Genomic DNA, 16191 nt, shown 5'->3' with positions numbered 1-16191 from the left:
GCCCCAGGTAATAGCTGCCCCTGCCTTTGTTCCCAACGAGAATAACTGGATCTTCTTCTCACAGGCAACTTCACTGGGGACTTTTCCAGGTTATATGAGTCTTCCTCCCCCATGATCACTGGCTGTTCCTACTGTCCTCCCAGAGACTTTAGGGCCTGAAGGCATGGACCATCATGATTATCTAGTTCAGGGGTCGGCAGCCTTTCAGAAGTGGTGTGCCCTGTCTTCATTTATTCACTCTGAGTTAAGGTTTCGTGTGCCAGTAATACATTTTAACGTTTTTAGAAGGTCTCTTTCAATAAGTCAATAATATATAACTAAACTGTTGTTGTAAATAAAGTAAATAAGGTTTTTAACATGTTTAAGAAGCTTCATTTAAAATTAAATTAAAATGAAGAGCCCCCCAGACTGGTGGCCAGGACCCGGGCAGTGTGAGTGCCATTGAAAATCAGCTCACGTGCCACCTTCGGCACGTGTGCCATAGGTTGCCTACCCCTGCTCTAGTCTGACCTCCTGACATCTATAGATGTCATCATTATAATTAAGTAAAAGAAATTGAGTCTTCCAAAGCCCACTGGTCGCCTGTATAGGCAGCCAGTAGTTGATTTTCAGTCAGAGGAGGCTAGAATTTCATGGAAAGTCAGATTCCTCCTTGGGTATTGCTAGAGTATTCTCTGTGCTATAACCATATTAAGGCACTGCGATGTGTTCTTTCTGGTATTAAAAGGTGACATAATTTCAGGCCAATATTTACATTTTTAAATAATCGTGGACCCCAGTTCCTGGGATATTTTTACCCTTTTAATAAAGATGGTTTGTCACTGGATTTCAGCAGTCCCCTGCAGTGTTTGCCATCAATCACAGATGCAGTGTGCTAATGCATAGACCTAGAAGATGAACACAACAAAGGTCCTGTTCTTACCCTTCGGTGTCAGTGGGCCTTGTGTGGGGATATGGGTCTGTCGGCATGGAACTGATTGCAGAATTGGGACCTAAAGAACAACTGACTCCCCTATTCTCATTTTCCAAGCTGGAGACAATGAAAGTGCAATATGAAATAAAGAGCATATGTGGGAAGTAGACTACATTGGAAACATTATTGTAATGTTAAAGCTCTAACATAAATTATAGAAATATACCTATTTCATAGACCTGGAAGGGACTGGCCCCTGTCTTCACTAGCAGGACTAAGTACTGATTTTTGTCTAGATCCCTAAGTGGCCCCTTCAAGGATTGAACTCAGAACCCTAGGTTCAGCAGGCCAATGCTCAAACCACTGAGCTATCCCTCCCCCCCATGTGTAAGAGGTTTCTTAAAATGTCATTTTACCATGACGGTGTCTTTCTTACACATTTTAAATGCAATCTACTGCTAACATTTATATAGATTGGCAGCTCTTTGGGGCAGGGATCCTATGTTTTTTCTGTGTTGTACAGCACCTAGCACAAGGGGGTCCTAGTCCATGATTAGGGCTCCTGGCTGCTACCGTAATGCAAATGGTATCAAAGTAATATAACTGAGTAAACTAGGGAAGCATCAAGTACAGACTATTCACCTTAGTCTCTTTAATTTTCATAGCCAAGGTACTGATACTGCAAGCTGCTCATATAGCAAGATGGTCCAGGGGTTAGGATGCTGAGCTAGAACTTGGAAGACAGGCTCAATTCCCTCTAGTGTGACAGTGAACAAGATTTTTAAAGCTATTTATGTCCTTAATTGGCATTGCAATCCATGGGAGTGAGGTACCTTTGCAAATCTAAGCCTTAGCTTCTCTGCCTCACGTCCCATCTGTAAAATTGGAATAATATTTCTTCCTTACTTCACAGAGGAGTTGTGAGGATAGGTCCATTCACGATTATGAGCTCAGATACTATGGTGAAAGGGACCATATAGGAATGATACACAGGCAGTTTGCAAGTGTGGGAAAGTATTTACTATGAATGTTAGCCTCGGATGTTGTGACTGGATCCACATGGGCTGATACTGGCAACTGCAGAACCCCACTGAAGTCAGTGGAGAGCTACAAGGGCTGCACCTGTTGCAAGATCAGAGCCCATGTAAATTATTCTTATTATAGGCAGCACTGGTAGCAACATTTATAGGTAAGGTTCCTTAACACTTTCCATTAGAAGACCTGTTTTCACTTGTACATAGCTTTGCCAAACTTTAACTGTTTGGGCTGAAATTTTCCATACCAGATATCTGCCTCACGTTGAACTGTTTTTGGAAAGTTTCAGCAAAATGATCAGAGAAGATTAGGGGAAAATATGTGGCCTTATCCATGTTAAAAAAAATCTTGCATAATTTATATAGCACCAGGTGTGTGCAGGGCACTTTACAGACTTGTAAGAGGACAGCTCTGTACCTCAAAGAGTTTACAATCTAGGTATTACTTATAGCTTCTATGTTTGTTCATATATTGTTAATGCTTCTTAAAAATCTCTTTAAATGATTTGAAACCAACTCACAGTGAACATAGTGTTTCTAACCACACATTCCTATCTTTGTAAGCCTGTTCTTCTCTCACAGGATTGGTTACATCCTCCTGTGTCTTGTCTTATATAAAGACCTGATTTTACTTAGTAGAAATTTAATCATGTGTGTATACTTACTAGTTGCATCAGGGCTTGCTGGATCAAGGCCTAACATTGTAAACTCTTCAAAGCAGAGATTGTCTATTAGCATATGTGTGTGCTCTGCCGAGCACAATAGAGCCCCAATCCTGATCAAGGCCTCTGAGTGTTGTAGTATTATTAAGAAACTGGCATCAGAATAAGATGCTGGGGTCTGACATCCTTGTTCTTGGTTGGGGGATGGGATGGGGGGGAAGTACCATGAAGTTCTTAACTACCATAGACAGACAGGACCTTGGTTTTATTTTGAATGCAGAAAAGAATATCCAACAGGTCCTGCAAACCCTAAACTTTAAACACAGGAGTGGTCCTACTGAAGTCAATGGAAATACTCATGTACCTAAAATTAAGCATGTGCATAAGTATTTGCAGAATTGAGAAATATTTTGATGGAAGGTTGTTTCTTTGCTGTTCCCACAAGGCTACGGTTTTGTGATAATTTGTCTGCTACAATGAATTAACAAACTGTGGGCCTGATTCTGCCACCCATACTCACAAGGAGTCATCTGTGGCTCCCATTTGTATCAGTGGGACTATGTAAGGAGCAAAGTGCTGCTCCACGAGGAAGGGTGACATGATAGAATTCTCCTGGATTTCTAGAGCTCTGCGTGATCCTTGTTACCTCAGCCATTGTGCTGGAGCAGACATGAGGAAACAAGCTGTACAGAGCTACTCTGACTTCTGCTGCCAGAAGAGAGAGGAAAAGCCAGAGGGGGCTGTCAATATTTCTTTAATAGAAAAGCTTTCAAGAGGGTATAATAAATGAGAAGAAAAATTAAAACTGCAGGCTGCAGTTGCTAGTGTCTCATTGGTGACTGCCTGTATTCAAGCACTAACCCCTGCGTGTTGGTGTGTCTAGCGCATAATCCTTCCTTTTCAGTTGTGGTTTCACTTGTAGCATTTACTTATGCCAGCACTGTATTCTGGCTTAGTGCTAAGGCAGTAATACTCAAGCATGCGAAAAAGACTTGACATTTATAGCACGAGCACTGTCAACAGCAAAACCAGCCAATTGAGTCTCTAACGCTGCTCTGTAAAGCCAGCACTAAACCTCGGATTGCCTTCAGCTCTGATCCTGCAAACACTAACACATGTGACAAATTTAATACAGGTGAGGAACTCCATTGAGTTCAACAGGGCTGCTCCTGTCTCCGATTCAGCAAATACTTAAGCGAATGCTTCTGTTTAGGCATAAGTTTAAGTACCATTGATTTCAGTAGGATTTAAGCATGTTTAAAGTTGAGCACAAACTTAAGTGTTTGTTTAATAGGGATGAACTTAATCACATGCTTAGGGGCTCTCCTAAATTGGAGCCCATGTCCATAAAATTAGCTTTGCGCTTAAGAGTCTGAAAGATGGGGTTTATTTCAACCCCATTCTGCTCACTGGATATTAACTCCTGCAAGCATGTCGCATGTAGCCTGACAGGTAATGAGAGGAGTAGCTACTGGGTGGAATCCATGACAGGCAATGCTATTCTTTCACTACACATATGACTTGGTGGTCCCATTCACAAGAACCACCTTCCAAGGATGCTTAGAGCCTGATTTTCAGCCCTGCTAAACACTCTCATTTGGCTTATTTTGCCTCTCACCTTAATGTAAAACAGGAGCAATACCATTGAAGTTACTGGATTAGGCCAGTGTAAGAGAGAAGAGAATCAGGCTCGTTGGCTTCAGGTAGAGCTGTGAAAATCAGACCTTCAGTGGGTGCATTCAGGTGAGTGGAAAAAAATCAGAGTCTGGCTGCAGTGTGGGTCATTCTTCTGTCTGAGAAACAATGAATGAAAATGAATGGACTTGACTATCACCCATAGTATCACTACAGGTGAAATAAATCCAGCAGTAAACAGATGTTGTCTATTGCACTTCTCATGTGAAGATCTGGTAGTGCTTTACAAATACTAAACGTCACAGCACCATCCTGCAAGGTGCTCAGTGCCAGTCAACTCCCAGTGGGCGTTTAGGGTGCTTTGTATTTCCAGAAGTTGCTCAGCAGCTTGCAGGATCAAATCCTTAGCGTGATAGGTCACCACCGTGAGCGCTCCCCGCTTTTTGAGATGTGTGTGTGGGGGGGAAGATCTCTGCTTCCATTCTGCACATGCCCCGACCAGCTCATGTGCATCCCTGCAGGGTTAGTAAAGAATCTGCTTTTTCTGACAGGCAGGGCAGTTGAGCTTTTCAAAGGTAAACAGGGTTTCCTCTTCCTCCCCCGTGTGTCTCTTCCTTTTATAGTTATTTTTCACGCTGCCGCTGCCTCTTTGCAAACCTGTGGCAGTGACGTTGAAACTGACCAACCCGGAAGCCTGGGCTGCAGCCTGTTACTGGTGCAGAAACCAGAGGTTCCTTTGGCATTTGGCGGCAGCTGCTGCCTCTTCCAGCGGCTACTTCGCGCCTTGCTCCGCTCCCAGCGCAAGGTACCGTGACCTTATTTTATTCCGTGCGATCCGCTTGATTGCATCTTGCGGCTCTATTCCGCTCACTTGCAGCGCGGGGCGGGAGGGAGCTGCTCTGTGTGGCGAAGGATTATTTAGAGGGCTGGCATTTTGCGGGGAGGTGATGGTGCTTCATCTGTCTAAATAAGGTGCAAGGAGAAAACAAGTCTCCCCCCCCCAGATGTGCGTTTATAGATCCGCCGGTGTGTGCATGTTTGTTCTCCATACCCGTCACCGAGCCGCCCTATGGAGACGCTCCCCACACGATGCATATGCATGAAGGGCTTCACCTCTCGCAAGAAATAGCAACGGGAGAAGCCGAGCCAGGCACACTATTTTCGCTCCTGGGTGGATGCGGTGAAAAAAGCAGTGGCGAGAATGTCCCTGCCCCACCCTCAGTTCCACATGCCTCTGCAATGCACAGATGGGCTGTCCATGGGGGGCCAGACGTGTAGTGGCTTGGGATCAAACCCAGCCGAAGACGCAATCAATCTGACATGGGCGGGCTATAGTTCAGCTGAGGGCCGAGAGTAGGATGGCTCATTAGGTGTGTGAGGATGCCCTGGGGATGAGTGTGGGACTCCCCCCACCTAAGGGCTATTTCCAATGCTAGGTCTATTGTGGTGGGCGAAACCATTGGTTTAATTAATCTCTGTGTAATTTGGGGCTGGAAAGCAACTGCTACACCCTTGAGGAACTGGGGCGTGGGGGGGGGGAAGATCTTTGAACTCTCCTACTTCCTCATCGTGTTAATGTCTTAAAGGGAGACTTCCTCTTTCAGCTTTAAAAAACGTTTATTTCAGGTTTGTGTGAGAGAGAAAAAGAGATGGGGGCGGTTCTGTTTTTACCACTGTCATACAAACCTCTCTGCTAAGTACTTCACATACCATGATATTGGGAGGAGGGGGATACTTTGAATGTGGGGCTGCTTTCACCAAAAAACATCACCTTCAGGAGATGTTGCTTAGCAGGAATGAGGACTCCTGCTCCATCCCTTGCTCCTAGTCCTCGATTGGCTATAATGGAAATAAAAGGAAGTGTTCCTTTGATAGCTGGCTTCTGAGTTCCAGCCCCCATGTGGGGGATTGGGGACAACTGGTGGTGACGGAAAGGGGTCATAGTCAACTGTAAGTGCACAGGATGCAGGTTGGGGTCTAGTGTGGTGCTTGTTTTAATTCTCTGGGTTCACACTGGGTGTGGGGTCGGGGAGGGATGGATGGAAGAGGTTTTGCTAATGTCAGAGTGGTGGAAATTTCACATAGGGGAAACCCAGAACTCTTTTATCCCTAGCTGTTAGGTTGATGTGGAAAGGTTTTCTTTTTATGGCACTGGCGTGACTCCCTCCTCCTCCAAAAAGAGACAAACAAGCAGCCCCTGGGCTTGCATGGTGATCTTTCTCTTACACTTGGCACTCGAGTTCAAAATTTCTCTATCTGCTGGAAGAGTAGGTCTATGCCTCGGTTCAGGACTCTTGGGGATTCTTGGCTTTGCCTCTTATTTGCAGTGCCTGGGTACGTCACAGTGCTCTCGTGTTCTTGGCTGCAACATGGGCTCAAATCTACCCACCTCATTGGGGTGTTCGTGCAGCTTTATTAACCCGATATTATTCCAGCACCTTTTTAGCAGAGGATTTCAAAGAGTATTAACTTAGCTAGAGTGGGGGATACCGTGACATGTTGAAATGTCCACCTGGAGAGCTCTATTTTTCATTGCAAAAGTCCCAGAGTTTTCTGGGGGCAAAGGCAGATGATGTGCAGGAGGTTGAGTAGGATTATGGCAAACGATGCATAAAACTAAGTAATCAAACCAGTAGTTTTCCTTTTTGCTGGAGCAGTAAGGGGAGGTGCCTCAGACAGAGCTTTTTGGGAATGTGATCTCAGACATTTAGACCGTTTGTTTGAAACTCTCAAAACTGGCGAGTGAAGACTAGGAGAAGAATGGCTTGGGAGCTTCTCAGAGGAACTGGCAGAGTTAGGGAAAGAAAGGGGTTTGCTGCATTCAAGTCAATCGATTTTTTTTTGTAGAGCATCTTTACAAAATGCTGAGCCCTCGCTGTCTGCACTCAGTGGAGATGGCAAAAAAGCAAGTTCATAAATACACAAATAATCAAATGTCAATCAAAAGGTTTGTTTACAATAAAGGGATTTTCTTCTCCCGGCCTCGGGCTTAAAATAACTAAGGATTGTGGGCTATTGATTTGTATAGTTTGTTGATCAAGCAATAAAATAAGGTACAAAGAATGGAAAGCTTGGCCATTGGCACTAGAGTGGATTTGATGGGGACTGCTCACGGCTCAAATAAGTAAATTACAAAGAAGGGAGTGGCTGGACCTATCCACTTGCAGATCCCTGGGGCCTGATTCTCCTCTGTTACACCTGTTTTACACTAGCATGTTTCCACTGAAGTCAGTGGAGTTACCCTGACTTACACCAGCTGACATGACAGACGAATCGGACTGTAAAGGGGCCGTCAGCGGAGATAGGACTTAAAGAGGCATAGTCTTCTATGGGGAAGATGTCCTAGTGGTCTAAGCATAGGATTGGGGGGCAGGAATTTGAATTATGCTTTTAACCTTGATAGTGACACCCTCTGTGACCTTAATGTCACTTGGCTTGACTGCCTCAGTTTCCCCACTTGTAAAATGGGATTAATTCTGTTTACCTACCTGACAGCAAATGTCAGTCCCAAGGAAACACCAGTGAGTGGATAATGTTCCTAGTTTCAATCACTGCGATTTCCAGTAAATCCTAGTTTGAAGCCCAGCGTTATTAATTGGTGATTCAATAGGTTGCCATTTGTCAGTTGGTAGGAGTTGCAGGCTAATGTTTCATCATGCATGCATGGGTGTGTGCATGCTCCTCGGAGGCTGTTTGTGATTATCCAAGTATCAGACTGCAGTGACTGACATGATGTTGGAGGGCCATTTTATTACTGACTGATCTGGATACATTTCCTTTGAATAAAAGCAGATTATCCCCTTATGTTAGAGCAGATGCCGGGTTTGAGACCTTTCAATCTGTTATTGTTAATGCAAATCTTGCACCTGTTTATTGGCTAACACAGCTAGAAGTTCAGCCTGCGAGCCAAAAATGGATTGGACTGGCCTGTGAGAAGAAAAGCACTTCTGCTTTTGAGGCTTTGTACTTCCCTGTCTGAGACCGGACAGCAGCAGGGTGTGAGCTGCAAGCGTGACTTCAGTATGCAAAAGCCACCTCTCTTTCCTAGGGAAGAAGCTCCAGTGCATTTCAAAAGGAATGGTGGTGAAATACAGAGGAAATTAACAAAATAATTATAGCTAGTTTATTCGCCTGGTTTGTGGTTAGAACTTCATATTCTGATTCCCAATGAATAAATGAGCCGTTTTCTATAAATGGATCATTCTTTAAAGTCCCTTTAACAAGATAAGAGGAATAGGTCTTGTGTTTGCCATTTCATCAGTTGCCTGATAGGAATAGGAAGCATCAAGGGGTATTCTGCTTTCATCACAGCAGGATCACTAACCCTGTATTTTTTTTTTTTTTTTGTTCTAAGGGGAAATAAATTCTGAAGGGATCTGGGATTTGATTACCATGTTGGTTTGGACCAGATAGTCCATCTGGTCTGCTATTTATAAGAGTGGCCAGTACCAGGTTTCATAGAGGAAGGTGCAAGAAGCCTTTCAGTAAGCAGTTGTGCAGTGGGAACAGTGAAATGTCTATTATGCAGATTCTCCAGTGTCAAGAGAGAGAAGTAATCGCAGCTCTGGGGTATGTTACTCAAACAAGCATGCCAACGAGTTCGCTGGGTCCAGTAGAAACAGGATCAGGCTCGTGACCAGTTTTAAAACGTTGCTGATACGGTCTGGAGTATGTTTCTTTAAACAAGATCTGTAGTTTACATTGCTTGGTAAGGAGCATGTAATGGATTTTCTATAATACAAACAGCACAATGAATAAGGCTTAGACATGGGAAGACTTGAGAAAAAACAATTAGGCCTTACTGCTGTGCCTCTAAATATGAACAGGCCAGATAGAGATGTAAGAGGTTTAGCTAGTGCGGCCAGTTAGAAGTTAATGCAACTTGCAGGGTGTAGAAAGGCCATAGTCACTCTAATGAACTGTTATTTCTTCTTCGTGAAAGTTACTGTAGGATAAATGGCAGATACCAAGTTATTTGAGGCCCAAACAAGGTATTTCTTGTGTTTTGTTTTTGGAGAGTGTAAGGGAGAATTTCTTGCTAAAGTGCACGGAACTCTGATATGCATCCGAAGAAGTGGGCTGTAGTCCACGAAAGCTTATGCTCTAATAAATTTGTTAGTCTCTAAGGTGCCACAAGTACTCCTGTTCTTTTTGCGGATACAGACTAACACGGCTGCTACTCTGGAACTCTGTTAGGGTCAGATCCACAGCTGGATAAGTCAGCCTAGCTCCAGTGAAATTCTGAATGGAAATTCTCTCTTTTCATGATTGGGAGACTCTAAGGACACTGAAGTCGGGGAAGGGGAGAGGTCTCAGTGCCTTGCAGCAGCATGGCCTAGCACTGCAGTGGGCATGTAACAAAATACATCTCTTCCCTCACTTCACCAGAGTGGGGGGGAAAGTTCATTCTGTTTGTCTACAAATATCACTGAACATCTTATTAGATACTATAGGTTGGATTATCAATTGCTGTAAACTGGCCTAGCTCCAGTGGCCAAGATTTGCCCCCTTTCCGCATGAGTAACACATCACTGGAGCCGTGATAGCTTCATTGGAGCTAGGCCAACCAACTGAGGATCTTTCCCACCATGCCCTGTCACTGTGCCTCAACCCTGACCTAGAAGGCCTACGGTGCAAAGCTAATTCAGGCTGTGTGCCAGATCTGTCTCATCATCTAATGTGTAGGTTTTTCTATGGCACTCATCACTACAGTGTCTAAGCACAGTCCTTCGCTGCTTTGCTGGGGAAGCGCCAAGTGTGGTGGTGGCTTCTGTAATGGAGATGTACAGTTCCACTAGGAACTGAACTGAGATGACCAACTCATTCTTTAACTCCATAGGAGCACAATTCTGGGCCTTAGGACTGCTTCAGAATGCTGGAAAACTTATACTGACAATACGTATGCATTAGAAATTGCTGGAGCAGGAATTTGGATTCAGCAACATGAGCCTTTGTCTCCCAGTGGAAAAGGAGTGTCCTTGCCTTAGCGTCTTCTGTGCAAAGATAGGTTTGTACTATCTGAGACCCTTTGTGGCGTGGCATAAGCTAACTTTGCTTTTGGTGCCACAAGCTCTTTGTGGTACATACTCTTATACTCCCCCTTCATTTAAATATCAAAGTTCTCACCCTTCTAGGATCTTTCCACCCAAGAGATGCTGAAGGATCCTTGTAGGATGTGTTTAATACATCAGTGTGGCTCCTGCTCCTACTGGCTCCTTTGGTTTGATGAAGTTTGTATTGAATTGTGCTGCATTTCTAACAACGAAAAGCACATCAAAACCCATCTTACTTGCAAAAGTACTGCAACAAATCTCTCCTTCTTGTCGATCTACATTGTATTTATTATCATGGTACCTAATGTGCGAGCTCTCCTTTATTTTTCAAAGTTTGCTGCCTAGAAAAGGGAGGATATAAAATCTACTAGCTAGGGTAGAAAACTGAGAATCGGGACTCCTGGGTTCTCTTCCTGGCTCTTATTGAGAGAGACTCAGTAAGAGTGAAGCTCCGCCAGACTCAGAATCCACTTGGCTCTCAGACCATTAGACTGCAATCCTCTGTATTTAAGCAATAATATAGATGCTAGAGGTATTATGGAAACCTAACCTGCAACCTAATTTGTTGCAATATCACAAAGAATCTGTCAGCAATAATCACTGTAACCCTAGAAGCTAAGATGCACTCTATGCCTCCAAAATACTTAGGTCAGTTATAGTAACTGCCAAGGGGACTGTGAAAAGTTGGAATCACTCACTGCAAAATGTGGGGACCAATATACAAACAACTCTCAGTCCATTGTAATCAGAATACATAAACTATTTGCAAGACTTTTTTTTTCTTTTTAAATTTTAACATCAGCATTAGTAGATCTAAAAATTAACCCCTCTTGCCAATGGTTCCATCAGAAAGGACTTGCTTTTCAGCTTCAATTCTGTGTAATTCAAACCAGTCATGCTAAATAAAGCTAAACACGATTTTCTGAGTGCTGTTAATGGATAGTAATTCATGCACTGTTTGTGGCAGTAGCAAAGGCGTGTTTAAAAAGGACCACAATTAACTTCTTACCCATACTGGTCAGCAGTTACTAATATTAGTCAACCCATTTGACCTTAGTGGGACAACTGTGTGAGAAAACTGACCACTTTCAATCTGAGTTTCTGAGCTACAAATTGTCTAAATGGGACTATGTCAGTCAACTTGTGTCCCATCAATCTTGACTGTGGCCCTTTAAGAAAAAAAGAATATATAGTGGTGATTTTCATCTCGTGGTCCACAGACCACTGGGGTCCACAGACTATGTCTATGATTTCTAAAGGGGTCTGCACCTTCACATTTTTTAGGGGTCCACAAATGAAAAAAGGTCGAAAACCACTGACCTACAGTAAGCCTTACTACTGCACGGCCCAGGAGCCGTGAACCCAGAAGGGGAAGGAAGCTTTTAGTGACTGAAACACAGAGAATAATGAAGTCAGATCAACTGGAAGTCATGTCCTAAATTTGTAACATTGCCATGTCTGATGGTAAGAAATCTCAACGGAGGAACTACTGACTTATCAAAAATTGACAGCAGAGCTGGACTTCCTGTTTCACTGCTCTGGAAATACAGTATACTTCCTCTTCTTTGCACTATTTATTTTAAACTGCTTTATTTGAAGGTACTAAATTATAACCTCAGGGAACATGCAGATTATTAAAGCACTGCTGAACAATTGCTTCCACGGTTAGTTACATGCTTGGCAGTAGGTTGTCTAGAACATTAAGGGATTTATGTTGGCAAGGGAGTAACTGGATTTCAGGTGAGATCTGTATCTTTACAAAAAGTTTCAGAAGGCCTGGCAGTGTCTAGATGCTCCTTTTTATATCTTTCCTCAAATCTATGCTTCTCTTAGAGGTTTCTGGATTTTTGCCCCCTCCCACCGACACACACATAGTTGGCTCTCCTATATATCTTTCCTTCAGCCTCCATGGTTTTGCATTGCTATCACATCCTTCCAGCTGGAGAGTGGTGGACATTTCCTCTAGAGTCTCAGGGCTGTTACTTACCTCCAACAGAACAATTGGAGGCCATTGCCAGACACCAAACCTAAAGCAAAGCTCTATTACTAACTCCACAAGATACTTGTATTAAGGGACCTCTGGGGACAAAGATTCCTAGAATCGTGTCCTTTAACATGACATAGAGAAGCCCAAGAGCTGGACTCTAAGAACTAATAACTACCTGAAAGTCAACCAAAAAACAAACCCAGTAGGTAACGTTAGCTTCATTCAGCCATGCCATTACAGATCTTCCACCTCTGGGAGTTTTCCTTATATCCCCAACCTGCCTAAAGGAGTTAAGGGTCACTTGGAAATCAAGTTAAACAATATCTTAAAGCCCTTTTGAAAAGTTTGCACAGAGGGCTGACTTCTCAATCACGATGTTCACATTGATGCCCTTTCTCACATAATGAGAGAGAAGACTCTCTATTTCAGGTGTAGACAGTCTATCACGAATACCTAACAATGTTATTGCACCAGTAAACTATTTAGGCAATGTAAAATACTCTTTGGCCTATTCTGGCCTCCACTCCAGTCCCAGTAAGGCCATTTTGATGATATATAGAAGTCAGACAGTCACTGTAACCAAGGGGGATAATTTCTGTGGTGCAAGCGTATGCAGCCCTAGATTGCCCTCCTGGCAGCCTTTGGCATAAGCGTCATGATGGAGGTTTGTTGACTGCTACAGAAAGCCTGGCCTGCTCCATAAGCAGCCATAAACTAGAGCAGCTTCGCAGGTAGCTCCAACTTACGCTGGGGGCTGCACTGGCCTCCAGCCAGCCCAGAATTCATGTCGTGCAAAGGTGGCTTTAAAGCCATCTTTTGGTCTTCCTCCCCGGGGCTGAGCCTTCTGCGCTGTGAGGTGCAGCACCAAATCCCTCCCTCCCCTTGCAGCCAACAGGTGGAGGAGCTCTTCTTCTGTGCACTCCTGATGACGTAGAGCCATTTTAACCCCTACTGTAATTCCACTGGAGACAATAGAGTTATGGCAGGGATGAATTTGTAATTTATAGCACACAACTCCAGGTCAGGGCTGAAACATGATGGTAGGGAGCATGCTGTGTCCTTTGCCAGCATAAACAGGAGGGGGGGGGGTGTTAGTTTTCAGAGCTGGAACCTTTCACCAGCCTCATGTTAAAAAGTAAGTCACGGAACCAAACTTGTTTCCTTAAACCTTTTGCCACTAACAAACTGAATGGGGGCAGAAGCTGCCGTTTTGTGTTTGCAGATGACTCCTGAGTTAGCTCGCTCCCTCTAAAGGTCTGGCCATGTCCCCAAAATATGATCTATTGTCCATTAGTAGGTTCATCTGGCACTCTGCTTTTGTTGAGGCCTCAAGAAATATTTACTGTAAGGAGCAACATTCTCTTGTTAATATGCTCCATGTATCACAAATATCCACAGGCAATTGCCAAAGACAATTTATCAAATTAGAACATTAGTAAGATTCCCTATGAATGAACAAGCTATTCAAATATCTATTTAAGGATTGGAACCAAGTATCTTTGCAGTGGTTGCTGGTTTGAAATTAATTTCTGTTAGAGGTGGGTTTCAAACACCATGAAAACTTCGGGCGGAAGAAGGGAAGGAGACCCACCCTGAGATTTTGGGGGGAGGGGTTAGTTCAGGTCCACCTCCAGTTTTTCTGTTTATGTGATTAGTGTTTACCAGATAAATGTGTGTGTATAAAATATAAATCTTAGTGCATCTAAAATATTTATTTGTATTGCTGTTGCTCTTAGGCGCCCCAGTCATGGACCAGGTCCCTATCGTGCTAGGTGCTGTACAAAGAACAAAAAGATGGGCCTTACTTGGTGTACTGTATTACCAGACCTAGCCACTCACAGTAGTTTGCGCTCTTCATTTATATTCAGATTGAAAATGCTTTTTGTCGTTGACTGCTAGTATGTGTGTCTTACTACTGGACACTTCTGATCTCTCGTGCAAACAATACAACATCAAGACTATTTCTCTCCATAGACTCTCATGGTAGCTCAGCCACTTCTAGGGGACAAGGGAGGAGAACCGGGATGCTTGAAAAGGAAGAATTTGCTCAAGTGAACACGTTGAATATAATGGGCTTGATTCTACAGACCCGTCGCATATAATGGACCTGATTCTGCAATCCTTCGATATCCTTGGACCTCACTGGGATTTTTGAATGCACAAGGAATGCAGGATTCAGTCCAGTGTTCTCTACTTTGGCCAGAACTGCTGGAGAGAGTGCGCTGTTAAAGGCAGCAAAGAGGAACTTTAGTTTGCTCCATGGATTTTTGCATAGCTTGTTGCCTAGTGGTTGTGGACTTTGTGGTGTTTCTAGGTTCTCATTTTCTTAGGGATTAACTGCCTCTGAATCATTTACATAGTGCATAGGCTTTTGGGTCTTCCCCTTCCACTTATCTCTAGCAGTCATGAGCCTATGTGCACAATGCAAGGAAAGTACCATTCTCGGTCAATGTAACTTCCTTTTATGATTCTAAGCAATGCAAATCCTTCTTATGTATTCCCATGGGAGAAGGGAACAGCCTTCTTTGCAACATGAATGCCAGAGAGGAACTTGAAGTGGCTTTGACTCAAGCAGCAGCATGTTGTGCATGTGGTTCACAACAAGTCATTACACTCCACCTGATGTGCTAAAATTCAGCACCTGTCCTTGTCTGAGCTCCTGGGACAGAGCATTGGCTCCAGCAGCAGGGGACATTCAGGCAGTATCTTCTCAGAAACAGCAGGTCAGAAGCCTACGCTTCAGTGGACTGGGCTGATCCATTTCCTGTGAGTCGCTGCAGTCCCCATGCGTTAACTGACAGTGGGAGCTCTTTTTTAATGGTAGTATAATAGGCAATACATAGTAAGGCTTGCTCTGTTGCCATATCCCTGCCTCCTGGCAGCTCTGCAGTCACACATCGGGGAAGCTTTGTGGAGCAGAAACTGGTGTAGCCAGCATCTCTTTCTGCTGGGAAGACAAGCTGTGGAGGGAAAGATGTATACAATGGCTTTCTGGATAGCTGATATAGGGCTAAATCGTGGCCTGTCCTGGACACTGGGACGGCGCATAAGATATTGCCTTACTCCCTTGTGCCATTGAGCTGTGCCACTGCTTCCGGTGGTGGTGGTGGGGGGAGCAGGCTCTTCTAAACCTCTATGTTCCCCCTTGCGCAGAGGCAGAGGTGGGAGGGGCCTTGACTCCATTCTCCTTCCCTCCCCCCCCCCGAACCCTCCCCAGTGCCTGTCACAATGTATGTTCCCCCCATCGTGCTAGGTCTAGTCCTGTCACAGTTGACTCCATCCCTAAAGCTGCAGTGATACCAGGAGGGAAGATTGTGATTTCCACAAGTTACAGTCTCCCTCCCAGGCTGCTCTAGGGACAGCACAATAACCCCCTCCTCCTTACTCTGGGCTAGACTGCAGACTGACGCTCCAGCCCATAGGGTTCTCTTGATTTTGGAACGAATTAGCTAAGTGCTGGTATTTTGCTGTGCTATGGCCATTTGTTATGACGAGTTAACTCCTGTAGTATCCACAATATGTGCTAGGCACTTTCCAAACAGAAGAGGCAGACTAGTATCTGCCCTCAGATGCTCACAAACCAAATCACTTCTTAAAAAACAAAACCATAAATAAATTTAAACTCCTGTTTAGCACAGTTTTGGCCCCAATCCTGCAAAGACTTCTGGACAGGAGCACTCCCACTGAACTCAACAAGACTATCCACCTAGCTAAGCACATGTGTAAATCTTTGTAAGATTAGGACCTTGAAATCAATAAAAGTATCACCTACAACTTGAAAGAGACACCTTTTTTACAAAAGGTTAAATACAAAGAACACTGAAATACAGTGTGTTACCTTAAGGTCTTCTTTTGTCCTGTAGACTTTTATTGCAAATATAATGGCAGAACTCAGGCTCAAAACACA

The 16191-nt window shown here is 44.0% G+C and overlaps 1 protein-coding gene across 6 annotated transcripts in view; it reads left to right on the top strand.

Moving 5' to 3' along the window:
• The first annotated feature begins 4634 nt into the window (after positions 1–4634).
• The window catches only part of CYRIB (CYFIP related Rac1 interactor B), a 157231-nt gene continuing 145674 nt past the window's right edge, over positions 4635–16191 (top strand). For 3 of the 6 annotated variants that reach the window (XM_065586149.1, XM_065586146.1, XM_065586145.1), the window contains exon 1: positions 4915–5049. The gene's annotated coding sequence lies outside the window, so the exon portion shown is untranslated. Of the gene's footprint in view, positions 5050–16191 lie in introns of all 6 variants that reach the window. The other 3 variants (XM_065586140.1, XM_065586148.1, XM_065586143.1) reach the window with 3 other exon arrangements.

The sequence above is a fragment of the Chrysemys picta genome, chromosome 2 (assembly GCF_011386835.1).
Source record: "Chrysemys picta bellii isolate R12L10 chromosome 2, ASM1138683v2, whole genome shotgun sequence".
Taxonomy (NCBI): domain Eukaryota; kingdom Metazoa; phylum Chordata; order Testudines; family Emydidae; genus Chrysemys; species Chrysemys picta.
This window is presented reverse-complemented; position numbering and strand designations above follow the sequence as displayed.